Raw genomic sequence first — 16215 nt, 5'->3', positions numbered from 1 at the left:
CAAACACAGAAATGCCGACTCCTCATCACCATAGAAACCAGATCCTGGCCAATAAGAGAGAGCTGCCCTTTCCGGAGTGTAAACATTTTCCTTGTTGTCAAGGAGAAGTGGACACTGCTTGCGAGCCACGTACTTCTGATTTCAATAGTGTGTGTGTGTGTGTGTGTGTGTGTGTGTGTGTGTGTTTGTGTTTGACCTTAGATGTGTTGCCTCAGGGTGCGTGACAGAGAGCAGGAGGAGGTAGTATATTGATACCAGCGATAATTTATGGCACTTGCAGTGTGGTGCACTTTTGAGTCGGAGGAATGCTCCACCAGACTCCACATGTTCTGGACTGCGCACGTTGCGGTTTGGAGCGTATTGGATGATGGCTTTGTATTTGTATTGGCAAAAAAAGGTCTGGGAGAGGTTATTTAGGGTTGCTGTTCAGTTGCTGTTTGTTCTTGTTTGGGTTTTGCCCCATGCTTGAATTTCATGACAAAAGCATCAGCGCTACAGAAAGTGAAGGCTGAGAGCACTCACACGTACATGTTGTGTTAATGCTGGACGGCGGGCGAGCCTGGGGCCAGTTGCACAAAGCACCTTAAGTTTTTCTACTTAAGTATGACACAAGGTTGAAGGAGTTACTTTTGCACAGAATAACTTAAAAGGGAAAAAAACGAAGGCATTTGCGGCAATGAAAGAGATTTTACAGCTGTAAAATTCTAGAGCAAAGGAAGTGGAAGAGCACAGCTGCGGAAAGCGGAATGATCCAAATCAAATCATAAACTGACTGCCGATCAAATCTATAGCGCAAGATCAATTTCTTCGTCGTTGAGGGTCGAGCGGGTTCTTCTGATCGCTGGAAAACTCTTGTTGGGATGTTCATCCTCTTCATTTATCGTCATAATCTCAGACATGTTGTGGTTAAGATACAATCAGAGGAACCTGAAGTTCTTTTCCTTCGTTTGTTTGCTCATGACTTTTGTGCAACGGCTCAACTGACTTAAAGTGATTCCTTCAGTATGAGGCCCAGATAAGGAGAAAACCTTAAATACTTAAGTGAAAACCTTAAGGAGAAGACTTAAGGTGTTTTGTGCCACAGTTTTTATTTTAAGGAAAATCTTAACTTAAGATGCTTTGTGCAACTGGTGATCGTCATAGCGACAACAATCCACCTCACTAATCGACCTGCACCCCACCCCCCACCCCGCTCTCTTGGGATATTTGCAACGTGATTTGATTGGCTGGAACATCTGTATGAATGCGAGTTGATTGGCCCCGACGTCGAAAATAATTTCTACTTTTCACAACTTCCGCTGAAAGCAACGCAGGCAAAGTGAAGCGATGCGACCACAGTGCAGTTTGGCAGCTCACGACATCCGCCCATTCAAAGCGAAGGAGAAGCGTCTCCTCCATCGTCTCCTCCATCGTCTCCTTCATCCTCTCTTCCTCCTTTTTCTTTCTCTTTCTTCCTGATGTCGGAGAGAGCCAAACACCACAGACCTGGGATTTTTATAAAGCCACAGAGAAAGTTTTGAGTCATCCAACACTTTATATCCACAAGGCAGATTGGCAAAGCTCTTAGAGTCACTGGGGTTTATGGGCTCCTGCTCTCACACACACTCTTTGCCTACCTCGCTCTCCCTTTCTGAGAAGCTATTGGAGCCTATAGCCATGGCTTATTTGCCTTGTATAATGGGCTGCTCAGTGCCAGAGGATTGGCTTGGCTTGGAGGGGAAACCGGAGGAAAGAAGAAAGTGGAGTCAAGGGAAGGAGGCGAAGTAGAGTTGTGCTCAGTGAAGACTGCTGGTCTGGGCCTACGGTTCCCCGGGTCTCTGCTGTAATGACTGTGTGTGTGCGCATGAACTTGTGGCAGCCAAGCGGGGATTGAAGGATACTTTGACTCCACCGAGAACCAGACAGAACTCGGAACACACCAGACGTTAAACCGACCTCACCGGCCCTCTTATTAAACACTATTAGACTGACAGAGAGAGGTGCTGTGTGTACCAAACTCTGCTCACACAGTCACATTATGGAAACAGTCTCCCAACAAGGTAAACCATTAAACTTCAGGGTGAGAGACGTATATTATGGTTTAGAGTTAAGTTAAGGATCAGGGTTGGGGTTAGGCGTGTGGTGCTTATGGTTAAGTTTGAGTTAAATCTCCAGGGGAATGAAATTCAGTCACTTCAATCAATCAATCAATCAATCAAACGTTATTTGTGTTGCACTTTAGTGCAGTTCAAACACACATCACAGACGACGGATGAGCTAAAAAGAAAAGGACAAATCAAGTAAGAAAGCTGACAGAGATACAATAAAATAGATTAAAAAAGCTGTAATAACATTAGCAAACAAAAAAAGCATTACTTTACATACTTTATTAGTATCCGTTCGTTAGTCTACTGGACATAGATTATCACTTACATCTCTGGTAGCATGTTTACTTCACGTGCATGTGTGTGTGTGCGCTGTGGTAATGTTCCTACCAACCCCAAACTACAGTTTATATCTCTTTCAATATCAATAGAAACAAACCACCATGTCTCCCCAGTGTCCGCAGTCTGAGCTGTCTCCTAATGCTTCACCACCTTTACCTGTCAGACACATCACCTCCAGCACAGCCGGAAAAAAACACTGCATAAAAAAAAGGTTCAAGATTAAAAAAGAAAGATTCGAGCTAGTGAGCGTTGTCACAGATTTTTTTATCAGTCGCATTCTTTGTCGAGTTCAGCACAGGAAGTTGAGAAAACTGATGCAGTACCACAGTATAAAACTCACATTTGAGCAATAACACACGTGGAGCTTGAATGTAGTTTGAGATATTCTTGTTAAAGTTAAGTTGAAATAAAAGTACACAAATCAGATCCATGTTGTAATAACAGAATCGTCATTGAACTAATAGTATAAGATATAAGCCTTTATTCCACCATGACTTTATATTCGCCTTCGTCCTGTGTGCGCACACAGACATCTTGTCATTGGAGTTTAAACGTGCTTTCCCGCTGTTGGCGCTGATCGCTAATTAGCTTTTCTGAGTGCTCTACATATTTGAACTGTATCTCACTCTGTGTGTGTGTGTGTGTGTGTGTGTGTGTGTGTGTGTGTGTGTGTGTGTGTGTGTAGACTACAGTAGTGTGGCTCCACTAACTTCCCTAATATTAGCCTGTGTTCTGTTCCGGGGGCCAGATTAGCTGCATTGATAAAACTGACCTCTTGTTAATCACGCCGATTCTGGCGCTGCGCTGCATTTTTCTCGTATCGTAATTTCCCTCAATTTGCATATTTCTAGTTCAGTCATTCTTTTCACTTCCACTTTTATTTTTTTCTAAAGCCTTTCTTCTTCATTTTCTTATTCTAGCTAGCTGACCTCTTGCTAACCTGTTAATGCAACATGTGGCATGTTTCTCTTTCCCCTCCCTGTTTGTTTGCTGTGGCATTTAACTGGATTTCCTCAGACACTCCGATGTGTGTGTGTTTGTTTCTGCGTGTGTGTGTGTGTGTGTGTGTGTGTGTGTGTGTGTGTGTGTGTGTGTGTGTGTGTGTGTGTGCATTCAATGCTAATTCCAGTGAATGGAAGGAGGTCTCTAAATAGCTGTGCTTATGAATGAAATGGCAGCAGTCTCAGACTTGAGACTGGGCGAGAGAGCTAGAATGAAAGAGGCAGAATGTGCAAGAGAGCAATTAAGTCGAAATGAGGATTGAAGCACTGTCTGACCTCTGCCCTTCCTTAACTCTCTCTCTCTCTCTCTCTCGTCCATCACACACACCAGTTGCGCCTGAGTCTTTCTGAGAATATATATATATATATATCTGTCAACCCACAACAGGTCTGTCAGCCAGTAGCAGTCATTAGTGGTGATATCATCCTGTCTGCATTTGGGTGTGTGTTTGGTAAAAATCACCGCTGGGGATTAAAGCCTCACAGGCACTTCAGATCAATTATTCATCCCTCATCTCTCCGTCTTTCCCTCACTTTTCCGCCTGTTTAATTTGCTCTTCTCTCAGCTCTTTTCTTTGCACAGCTCTTTTTCTTTCTCGGTCAGGACGACTGGAAACTGGACATGAGATATGAGACGTGATGTGTGTGTGTGTGTGTGTCTGTGTGTGTGTGTGTGTGTGAGTGTGTGTGTGTGTGTGTGTGTGTGTGTGCGCTTAAAAAGGCACGCACACATGTTGGAGTGATTTTTCTGTAGAAGGTCATCTTCTCTTCAGACATCTAATATATATTCTTTCTTTTCCCCTGGGCTGTTAATGCTGTCACTCACACATCGCTGTATAGCCAAACACCTATACACACACACACACACACACACACACACACACACACACACACTCACACACTCACTCAGGCACCCCAGTCAGTACATCTCTCTTAATTAGGATGACAGATATGATGCTGTATCCTGTCTGACAGACACACATTTGCTAATTCACAGCCTTGAGAGCACTTCCTGGCTGCAGGTGTTTCTCTCGCTCGCTCTCTCTCTCACCTTGTGTGTGTGTGTGTGTGTGTGTGTGTGTGTGTGTGTGTGTGTGTGTGTGTGTGTGTTTCCATACCACTCTGCTTGCAGGTGTAAAAACCTTATAAAGGATCTATGAATGGTTGATAATTAGATTATTAATTCAGTTGTTAACACTTTATAAATCATAGATAAACAATCATAAACGAGTTATAACAGTTTTCATACATACATTGATGCAGCTCACTATTTGGCAAGATCAAGTTAATGCTCACTACTCATTAATCTTACTAACGAGATAGCGCCATTTGTAACTGGTAAAAGGAGCCTTATAGTAACTCATTAATAAATGATGACGTGTTTGACACATTACAATAATATAATGAAGGTAGTTTGATTTGCCATAATTTCATCTGCCAAATGAAACGTTTTGACCATTAAGATGCTGACGGTGGTTAATTGCTGGTAACTTAACGAATATGTGATGAAGCAGCAGCTACAAACGCTGAACGATGGAGAGAACAAAGAGATATGAGGCTCAACAGTACAGATACATGTGGGCTCACTATTTGGCAAGCAACAAGTCACTGTTGCTGTTATAATTGAATTAAAAAGTGTTAACAAGCTAATTGATAAACTAGTAATAAGCCATTTATAAATCCTTTATCAGGCTAGTCTCAGTGTCTCGTGGTGGCCTGGTCACAGGTGGAGGTGGAGGTTACGGTTGCAGCACATCTGATTGGTGAGTCAGAGGACACAGTTGGTCGCACTCTTTCACTCCACGCTGATCATTAAGCCACGGAGAGAAATGCGACTCATTTGAGAAAAGTTAATTTCATAGTGCTTTTTATCCAGAAAAACTGCAGCTCCAGCGTTTACTTGTGTTTGTTTACAGGCCGGTCTTAACTGGAGCCGACGTTCTGTGATCAAAGCTCCGGCTAAATCCAAGAGGGCTTAGGGCCGTCCCACTGTAAAACCGTTAAGTGCTCCTTCAAGCACACTCCCTGTAAGTCCGCATTTCTGCAGACTTTGCCTGAGGGAATTACCCACAGTTCATAACATTGTAATGTCAAACACGGGGTTACCATGGTGACCAAGGGGAAGCGTAAAGAACGGTTGAGGAATAAAGCATTAAAGGAACGAACCCAAACAACATCAAGAGAAAGAAGAAGTTCACGTGTAAGGCTCAGTCCCAATGCTTTGGACATTGGGACTGAGCCTTTTTCTTCTTCTTCTGTCTTGTTCAGTGGTTGGCATCCGCAAATGTTGCGTCATCGCCATCTACTGGAGAGTCTGAGGTCCTCCTGCATTTGTGAATTTTGTGTGACGGATTTAGAGGCGTAGATTACACATCACTCTGCGTTTATTAGTACACTGTGTTTTATGTCTTACGTGACTCAACATTCAGGTTCACTAATAGTTCTGAGACTGTTTTAACAGCATAATGAAGGCAGTCTCTTAAGGAAGCTGAAAAGGTGAAGCGGGAGTAGAGTCTGACGGCCGAGGGGTTTCTGCGGTTGATGATGTCGTTGAAATAAAATGTCAGACACATCACAGGCTTTCAAAGACTCAAACTTCTGCTGTGTAGCTGCGACAACTCTGCCCCATCACCTCAGCTACAGACTCCACAGCCACAGAGATGTGACTCCACAATACTTCCCCATGAAAGCCCACGTTGCTTAGCAACTCACAGCCCGCAGTGGCAAGATACAGGGGAGTTTCCTGACTGATGAGAGAGATGTGTGTGTTGTGTGTGTGTGTGTGTGTGTGTGTGGAAGAACTATCAGGAAGCCTCCACCCTCCTTGGCACATACATTTCATACGTAAAACTCGCCAGTAAAAGCACGAGGCGTCAGTTCACGACCTGACTGCGTCTGCAGCTGGACCGATGCCGGGGGACTGGATTATGAACTGGTTCTGTTTTTGAATATTGATGAGGCAACTGGATCATGAAATCAGCCGTTTCTTTCGCTGCTCTCACATAAAAATGGATATCTTGGTATAGTCCCTGCTAAGAGTCCCCATTGTGTCAGAGAGATAGTTGGTTTACTCTGTGCATCCATATTCATGAGCAGGGAGCATGAAACAAGCAGCTGCCTATTTAAATGGACAGCATCTTGGAGTGAGGGCTGGATTTATCAATAATGTAAGCTGGTAAAAGTTTAATGGTGGTTGCTGTCATCAATGCCCCCCCCCCCAGCACTCCCTAACACACACACACACACACACACACACACACACACACACACGTGACAGTGCAGTAAGTGTTTTGGAAGGAAATTAAGATGATGTGCGTTTAGCTCTGTCTCTCTCACGTGTTTCTTCTTCCGCCATCTTTCACTTTTTCCTTCCACTTCCACCTCGGTTTTAGCCCGTTAGTTATAACCAACCTCTCATATGGTCGGCACTGATACAGCCGGGATGACAATATGCCGCTATTTCCCTCAACCTCCTAACTCCCTGGCTCCTGACTCAGGCTTCTGATAAGCCGTGTCAGTGAGCGGCGGGGATGTGCACTGTTACACCAGCAGGATTTTCTACGCCGCGAGAGCAGACGCTCACACTGTAACGCAGCAGCCTTTGGCTCAGAGTTGCACCTCTCAGTATGTTTGTTTACATGCTTAATGCTTATTTTTAAGTGTTGAAATTTGGATTCAACTCACTGTAGCTGTTGCGTTCATATGTCTTCGAGCAAGAGTCTTTGTGGATCATCTTCCTTTTCACTTTCTGACTGATGGGAATATTGCAGCAGCTCAACAGTTTATAGACACAGAGCAAAAAGGATATCTAAAACCACATTTCTTCTTGAATACACTGTTTCAGCAGCTTCTACTTAATGCAGTCACCCACCAATAAGAACGTTAATTTTCCCACTTATTCCCAGCTGGTCTTTGAATGATCAAACTTGTATCTCTGAGATCACAAGCATGTGTTTTGAACCTCCAGGCTACAACCAGCCCAGAGTTTTAAAACTGTCTTCATCACACAAGCAGCAGCTTTGTGTGTGTGTGTTTTTTTTTTTCCGACGCTTGAAACAGATCTATGTTGTGTTTTCCTGACAAGCAACGTCCTGCGGGTGTAGCGTTAATGACTGTCCTCCACCCAGGAGCAAGAAGTGAAGTAGCACGATGTTGCCTGTAAACTGGGCAGACACTGGACGCTTTTATTAATCTTGTATATCCCATATGTCCCACTCACTCGGATCAGTTGAAGAGCTACGAAGTGGGTGCTAATATCAAACATAAACATGAGACCGTGATAGATTATGTGCACTGACAATACCAATAAAGTTTTATTCAAACAAGATGGCCTCTGTCTTCAAATAGACAGGCTGCGTTAAGTATGCGATTCTGAGTTTGAGCTTGAACGAGAAGAATGTGAACCTGCAGACGTGGATCTGCAGGGGCTGGACAGCGATGAAGTACATTCACTTGGGAACTGTACTTCAGTATATTTTCAGAGTATCTGTACTTCACTTGAGTTTTATTTCTTTTGTAAACCTCTGACTTTTACTCCTCGGCACTTAAAATATTGTTCTTTTGACTCCACTTTAATTTCTATGAAGTGCTCTTACTTTGAAAGCAGCTTTTAGTCTGCGTAATGCGATTTCTTTTATTTTGAAACTGTGATAGCTCATACACTGTGTTCATCACAGAGGAAAGAAACAATCACAGCCAACTCCTACACTGTCAGTCACGCTGTGTTTGCGGCATTTGCATTTTTGAACAGCTCAGTTTGAACTTGGCAAATAAAGAAGATGAAGAAAATAAAGAGAGAATAGAGAGATGTTGTGTTTTTATGGCCATTTCTACAGGGTTCGTAGCATATTACAAGCTTTTAATTCCACAGTAAGTCAGTGCTTCAGTAGGTTGTTTCAGAGTCATTAGGTTTAGTTATTTAGTATATTTTTAAATAAAGTACTCCCAGTACTTTACTGAACAATTTTCACTCAAGTATTGGAGTTGTGTGCTTCGTCCACCTCTGCTTTCAGCTCATTTTGTCAACTGCTGAACATATTCAGTGACTTTTACCTAACGCATGTCTGTTACCTGAACACCAGGTGATAAACATGAACAGTAATGAAGCTAACAGACGCTGCCTTGCGGCTTCGTAGGGGTCACTACTACTTGCCCCCACTCTGATTCCCAAAGGAAGTCGTTCTCAAAATCTGCTGGACTCAGGTTTTTGGCAGCTGGGATTAAAGCATTTGCTGAAGAGTAGATTTGTGAAGCAAAAAAGAGAGATAGGGAAAGTCTGAACTCGCAGCCTCATCAGTGGAAGTTTCATGTGCATCAGGATTTGTTCAGCAGCAGGAAGAGAGCCAGACAACTGCCATCTACGTTTCTGATAAAATGGCATCTCGTCATGCGGCGGCTCGCAAACACCTCGATAAGTAAATGCAAACGTGTGAATGCGCGCTCGTGCATGAACGCGCACACACGCGCACACATTTACGCACAATGACAATGATGAATTGCGCATTACGAGGGGCTGCAGCAGTCGCCCTCAATATTTGATGACATCCTTCCTCTTTCAGTCTTCTCTCTCCTTTTTTTTTCCGGCATGTTCAGCACTCTTCCTCCGAAAAAAAAGTTTCATTCTTGTCAGTCACCTCCCAGAAAATAGCTGGGGTAAGACAAAACAGACAGAAAAGTGAAAGGAGAGAGAAAAGAAAGTGATCAGAGAGAGAAAAGCTTTGACGGGATTTGTGAAAGGTGGGACGGATGGGAGACGTGCAGCAAAGGTGAAGCAGGCGGCAGATGTCTCCAACTTGAGAGATGAACCTCACTTTTCACCCTAAGCTATCTTTTCTTGTTTTGCACACCTTCACTTACAGTTCCTGTGGTTTTTTTTTGTTTTTTTTCGGCTTTGTAAAGTTTCCTCTCTGTTGGGGAGGCGCTGCACTCCTGAGGAAACAAACACAAAGAGAAGGCAGGTTGTCATGAGCGGTAAAAGAATTGTCAAACAGTGAGGCCACTCAGGAGAAGCAGAGCTAAAAAAAAAAAGAAAAAAAAAGAGGGAGTGATTTAAGCGTCGGCATTCCTCTTCACAGCGTCTATTTCATAATCGTATCCCCAATGATTTCCTGTCTTCGGACTTGAAAAGCGCCCCGACGTGCTCGACAGTGCGAGGGCCACGATCGGCCCTGCTCGCAGCTTTAGTTATTATCTCTCTCTCACATTGAGCCGGCAGCCCAATAGCCCAGTGCTAACAGCTGTCATGTGAACTTGATGTTGAATTTAAGTCATAAACTTGCTCACAGTGGTTGTCGGGGGTTTATTTAAAGATCCTAATGCCGCAGCTTTAATGATCTATTTATAGAATTATTGTGTTTACTGACTCTCTGTCACCGGCCCTTCTGGCCCAGTAACTCATCCAGCCCACTGGGAATCTTCCCACGTCTCCCGATCATTAGGATGTGTGTTTCCAGTAATTAGATTGGTGTCAGTCGGGGCCCACAGCTTATTTTGGCCCTGGCAGCTTTATTCCACCCTGATTAGTGAGGAATCGGTCGTAACAGTGGCAACGACTTCAGTCCTGTCTTGTTACAACCACAGACACCAAAAGTCTGTAAGAGCCCAGTTCACGTCCGGGTGCTAGACTCTACATCTTCTGTCCAATAAACCAGTGGCTCCCAACCTGTGGGTGAAGGTATCAAGTGGGCCGATGATTCATTTGCAAAACTACAATTTTGGTGAAAAGATGTAATTATAAAAATATAGGTAATGTTTTTAAATGTTCTAAAATGGAAGGATCTTTAAAAACATTAAAAATGTTTAAAAACTTCTTTCAGCTGGACCACTTTACATATTTGTTTGCTGTTTCTGATTGTGCACTGAAAGATTACATCCACAGCAAAAAACTAGAGTATCAAAATTAAAATCTGGTCAGCAACAGGAAGAATTCAAAGTAAAGAGAGTCGAGAGACGGATGGTGAATCAAGAGAAATTGAGCTTCCTCTGCTTTCAGTTCAGTCCTGAATGTTCGATCGGGACCAATCAAATAGAAACTGCTGTGAGAACTCATTATTTGGCCTCCATGTTGTTGCGGGGTCCGAGGTGGGCCGCAGACATCTTAGAGATTTTCAATTGGGCCATGAGTTGGAAAAAGGTTGGGAACGCCTAAACCCCGCATTTCACACCTACACTCTCTCTCTCTGTGTCCCTGCTTCTCATGCACACTTACTGGATTTGTCTCAGCTTCCATCAGTCCATTCCCTCCTGCTGTTGCAGTCCGGCCACCTCTTTCCTGACAGCTTTTAATAAGGGAACATGCACATGCTGTGATGTTCGGTTGAATGTCACTGCACCTGTCCCACCTCCAGCTCGGTGTCCCATCTGTTTCCCCGGGCCAGGACACCATGCGTTCACTGGTGCAGGACTTGGCCTTTGTAAAGTGTGAACTTCATGGCAGAGTGAGTTTCAATCAAGGAGAGACGTCTGTGCACATCCTCTGTAAGGCCCCTCTGTGCTTTGATCTGAATTCCTTTCATGAACATAATAGGGAGTTGTGAAGTCAGAATTTCACCAAGTTGCATCAAGCAGACAGTCTCAGTTACATACTGTACAAAGTAAGCAATATTCATGCCTTTTTAACTGGGGCTCACACGTGGTTTGGAATTCCAAAGAGTATTTTATGATTGAAGCCACCAATTGTTAAGTCATAGTAAATACCATCTCACCCACTACACACAACCTATGCACTGAGCCAATCCTAAAAGGAGCTGCGGCACTTGTGTGGCATGGCGTCTCAGACTCGCTGCAGATGACCAGTCACGGTGGAATCTGCTTGTTTACTTGCTGCTACGTACTCTGATCACTTAGGAAGAAAAGACTGGAAGTCATTTTCTAGTACGCAAGTTAAGGTTCCACACATATTTGGGCATGTGTGTAATGCGTGCGATATCACAACTGATCTCAGAGAGCAGCTGCTGCTCCCCTTTCTGCTCGACAAGCTCCAGTGGGACGTGGTCTTGATGAAATGATAGAAACGACAGATAGAGCGGCTGCTAATCAAGCTAGCTGCCACAGACAGTAACCTCCTACCACCACAAGAGGGCAGGAAGTTACATGATTTTTTTTCAACCCTCTGATACGACCCGAAGGAGTGTCTCCTGATATAGGGCCCCTGTGGCAGCATGCGTACCGGACATCGGTTGTCATGGTTACCATAATATACACCGAGAGCGGCGTACCGATTGTTGCCGTGGTTACTGTAATAACGGTCGTGGCTTGGCGAGGTTCAGGAAAAGATTGTGATTTGGGTTAGAGTAAGTACTTCCTCAACATCAGACGATCTCTGTTGCCATGTTGCCGAAATGTGGCCTCGTTTTTCACATGAGGACGGTCTCCGTCCTTTATGGGACAGAACTGAAGCTCATGTGCAACAAGTGTAGGATTGATCTACTTTACATCCTCATATATCTGCAACAGTCCGTAGTGCAACTGTACTGCCCCCGTGGTGCTCGGCCCCTCGGTGAAGAAGATATGGATTTTGAGGAAGCGCACACAAAGAGCCAGAAGCTGTGTGTGTGTGTGTGTGTGTGTGTGTGTGTGTGTGTGTGTGTGTGTGTGTGTGTGTGTGGACACGGGCAGAGCAAGAGATGGATGCAGAACCACGTTCTGTGTGAGTTATAGTAAACACAATGAATAATATCTATTCAGAGAGGCTTGTCTGTATTGATCACCCTCGGACTTGTGCGCGCCTCATCTGTTTCTGCTGAGGATTAAATTCCCTTCTCATGAAAGAAAGAAGAGCTGGAGAGAGAACAAGTTCAAACTTTTTTCTTTTTCTTTTTGCACCAAACTTTGCTCTTTTGAATCTCTTACCCTATTTCTCCTTTCTTCCTCTATGTCACACACACACACACACACACACACACACACACACACACACTGTTTCTTATTTGTTGTTGTTGTTTGCGTCCTGGTGTGTGGTGTCAGATCATTAGAGGACAGGATCAGAGTGAATCAGCAGTGTGATGCAGGGAGGCAGGGGAGGACATAAGGCTTGCATATTGTTTTCCCTTCATTAAGCAAGAAGAAAGGGACTTTAAATTTGTGTGTGCATGTTCGCGTGTGAGAGACGGAAGACTGAAAAGATCCCATGAGAGCGGAACGCACAATACTTTTTAAGGTGTTGATGAGTTTGATAATGCTGCCTATCTGATGAAAGCATTGTTGTGTGTGTGTGTGTGTGTGTGTGTGTGTGTGTGTGTGTGTCTGTGGTGTGTGGCAGGCTTCTTGCTTTCAGAGTTTTGACAGAGCATATCCTTGTGTATCTTTCCTCTAATTGAATCCATCCCTCAGGGCGTCACCACTTGTTTATATGCTGACACCATGAAGGTGAGTGTGTGTGTGTGTGTGTGTGTGTGTGTGTGTGTGTAAGTTCATACTCTCTCCTTATTGTTTAATTATAGCCCAACAGCTGGAGCGATGGAGGAAGAGAGGGGAAGACAGGAAAGGGAGAGTTATCGATTAAATTAGTCAGATTATTCATATTTGATGTTTTGCTTTGTCTGTGCGCTTCTGCCTGAGCGTCTCTCCTCTGCCATCACTTTGATTTCTTTCTGTTAATAAATTGTCTGTATTGTGTTGAAGGACCGCCAATAAACAATACATTTACACTTCGTCAGTTGACAGGGTCTGAAGTGCGCCGGTAAAACTTGTCGGCCTTTTACACATGTACCAAGGGCGAGTGGCGTGTTGTCAGGACTTTATTCAACCGCCTTTAAAAAATAAAAAAGATAATAAAAAATGTCTCCTTGCCTTGTCAGTTGGAGCAAGAGATGAAGAAATACTTTCTCTGCACGTCTTTTATGTTGTTCTGTTTCGTAATTACAGTATGTGAATTGTGCAGCATTAACATTAGCATGAGCCAGTGTTAACCAATTAGCTCGTGCTAGCCACCAAAGCTACCGGTCATACCTGACCAAGTAAGGTTGTAGCAGCAAAGCCGCTGAGTGTATTTAGTCGAACTTGAAGCGACGGGTCACTGGCGGCAGAAACGAGTCCGTGTGTTAGCAAACAGTTGCTTATTTACTTGCCTAATTAACAGATCATGTAATTCTCTCCGTGAACCACTCTGTCCGTAGCATCACACACACCAGTTGATGCTCATCATCAGTATTCATGTAGACAGTTTCACTGCGATGACTAGACTCTGTGCAGAATGCCAAACGCAGAAACACTAATCCAGTGTTTGTAGAGGTTTTGCTTTTTCTGGTTCTTTTTCTTCTTCCAGATGAATGAGTTCTGCCCACTGATGATAAAACACACGTCGGGAGCATAAAATATCTTGTCCAAGGTCTTACACAACTCTCTGACTTCAAATCAACACACCATAGACTTACAGAATCTGCTTAGAACACAGTGTTCCTAATCCTTAGTGCAAACACTTCATGTATAAATCATTCCACCTTCTACTCCTTTACTACCATGCTGTGGAATAGAAATCACATTGTTTTACCTCTTTCTACTCTCTGCCTCAAAAATACAGAGCCTGAGGGATCTGAAAATATTCACTCCCCCTGACGTTTTTTCAAATTTTGTTCTTGTAGCCTTATACTAAATAAAAAAAGCACCTCCCCTTATTAATCTACACTGAAATCAAGGTGTAGAAACATCTCAAAGATGGTGAAGAGAAACAGGAAGCTCCTCAGCTAAATGTCATAGCAAAGGGTCTCAATACGTGACCCACTGTCAATGTGATATTTAAATTTTTCCTTTTGAATAAATTTGCAAAAAATTCTAAACTTTTTACTTTGTCTTTAAATTCAAAATGGCAAAACAACCTCCTGTGAAATTTTCACCAGGCCCGACACGTGTACGAAAGTTTCATGAGTTTTAAAGCGTGTTCAGGCCCCGTAGAAAAAGCATTTTATTTTGATGGAGAAAGAGAAGAATAAGAAACACTAGAATTTCAATCGGGTCCTCGCACCCCTTGGTGCTCGGTACTTGTACGTTGTTGTGTTATTCATGCAGGCTGTTGCAGCTGCGGCTGGTGTTGGTCAATAATACATTTTTCATGCAGAGCTGTTGTCCAGTAGAAAATATATTCTGCTCTTTGTAGCACAGAAGTGCGATAATCAATCAGAAATATCATTCATTCATTATTAATGATGGAGGGAAAAATAAAGCTGGTTAGATCTTTTTTTTTTAGAAGCAACTCATTAACTCAGTGAATGAACAGGTTTTGCCGGTTGACCTGGTGTTTCCTGTCTCAGAGCTGTGTGGTCAGGTGATCAGGTGTCATGGTCTGGAGCCTGATGGAATCTCATTGATGAACTCAAGCTTTCCCGAACTGAAATGACGCTGCGCTCCAGCTCCGACGAAGGTTGATGTCAGTAACTTACAAAGACGGCCCATGCAGCTCGTTATTTTTAATTAGCCCAGCCTCCTTCAGCCCTTTACTGTGAGCTTTTGTAGATGTTATCAGTGTGTGTCAACAACAGTTTTTACCCCCTGCAACTTTCAGTGCCACCGCTCTCACACTATAGACCTGAGTGTCTGGCTTTTTTTTGTTTCCTGTTTAATGATCCCGCTCTCCATACTGACGGATCTTTTTAATTGCATCCCTTTGGACTCACACAACTTTGTGTGCATCCTCCAGTGTGTGACGCAACCCAGCGCTGCCTTCCAGACGCCACCGTCTTTACCCAAATGATGCTACCGAGGTTCCTTCTGGTCACGGACTCAAATATCAGCCTGCATCTATTATTCAATACTCCTGTTCAATACTGTATAGGAAGTACCACTATCACAGTATCACATTCTGTCCTTTCAGTCCCTCCTTACGTTCAAAAATGGAAGATCCTGCAGCACATGATTTATGTCCAGTGCCAATGTTTAGGGCGAACGCAGGAAGTAGTGTGGCCTTTTTATTTAGCGAGGCGTAAAATAAAAGGTTTGGAGGTTGAGGGTTGGTGGACGAGGACCCGCTGTCACAGCAGAGACAGTAACTAAGTGAATAATAAATGATTCAAGGTATTTTTAGGCATTTTACATCTTTATTACAGAGACAACAGAGACGACAGGCCTGAAACACTAATATAGAGCCTGATGTTTTAAACAGTAGTCCAGTGATTTGATGCCTAAATAAATAACTTGACTTTCTGACCAGAAAAAAACAAGAAAATAAACACAAATGAGATGAAAATCATAAATTATTCACTTTTTAATATAAATAAAAACATATTAAGATTCAGTCCGCTGTCACATATCGATTAAGATGCATCTCTAACTATCCTACGTGATTATATTTCATTTCAGAGACACGTATCAGCAGATGAACGTAAGAACGTCTTCAAGTGTCAAACTCACAGGAATCATTAATCACAGTGAAGTTGTGAAAAGTTAAATATCGTGTCTATAGTTCATGTGATGTTCGTGGGCGAGACCGTGTCCCGTCGGCGAGGACTGGAGCTTGACGAGCTGTCCTTGACTCGGCTTCAACTGTTCTGAGATCAGTTAGGATATTGCAGCATTAAACTAACACTAAGCTTGTGTCCGCTTGCCTTCTGCTGCTGCTGCTGCTGCTTTTGACCAGCATGAAGTTTTGTGCTGTGGGACCACGCTGACCCAGCTGCATTCTGGGTCAGAGGGATAAATGAGCAAGTGGCAGCTAATGTGATAAAGGATGGACAGGTCGTTTGTCTTCACAGCCTCTGTGCACGCTTTTACATACATACACTGATGAAGTGCAAAGATTTCCTTTTAGCTCACATATCATACACACACACACACACACACACACACACACACACACT

The 16215-nt window shown here is 43.5% G+C and overlaps 1 protein-coding gene across 1 annotated transcript in view; it reads left to right on the top strand.

Moving 5' to 3' along the window:
• LOC111219652 (voltage-dependent T-type calcium channel subunit alpha-1G-like) overlaps positions 1 to 16215 on the top strand; it is a 194100-nt gene that overhangs the window by 57836 nt on the left and 120049 nt on the right. The gene's annotated exons all lie outside the window — the stretch shown is intronic.

The sequence above is a fragment of the Seriola dumerili genome, unplaced genomic scaffold, assembly GCF_002260705.1.
Source record: "Seriola dumerili isolate Sdu_G_001 unplaced genomic scaffold, Sdu_1.0 BDQW01000068.1, whole genome shotgun sequence".
Classification (NCBI taxonomy): Eukaryota; Metazoa; Chordata; class Actinopteri; order Carangiformes; family Carangidae; genus Seriola; species Seriola dumerili.
The sequence above is the reverse complement of the archived record's forward strand: the minus strand, read 5'-3'. Positions and strand labels throughout refer to the sequence as shown.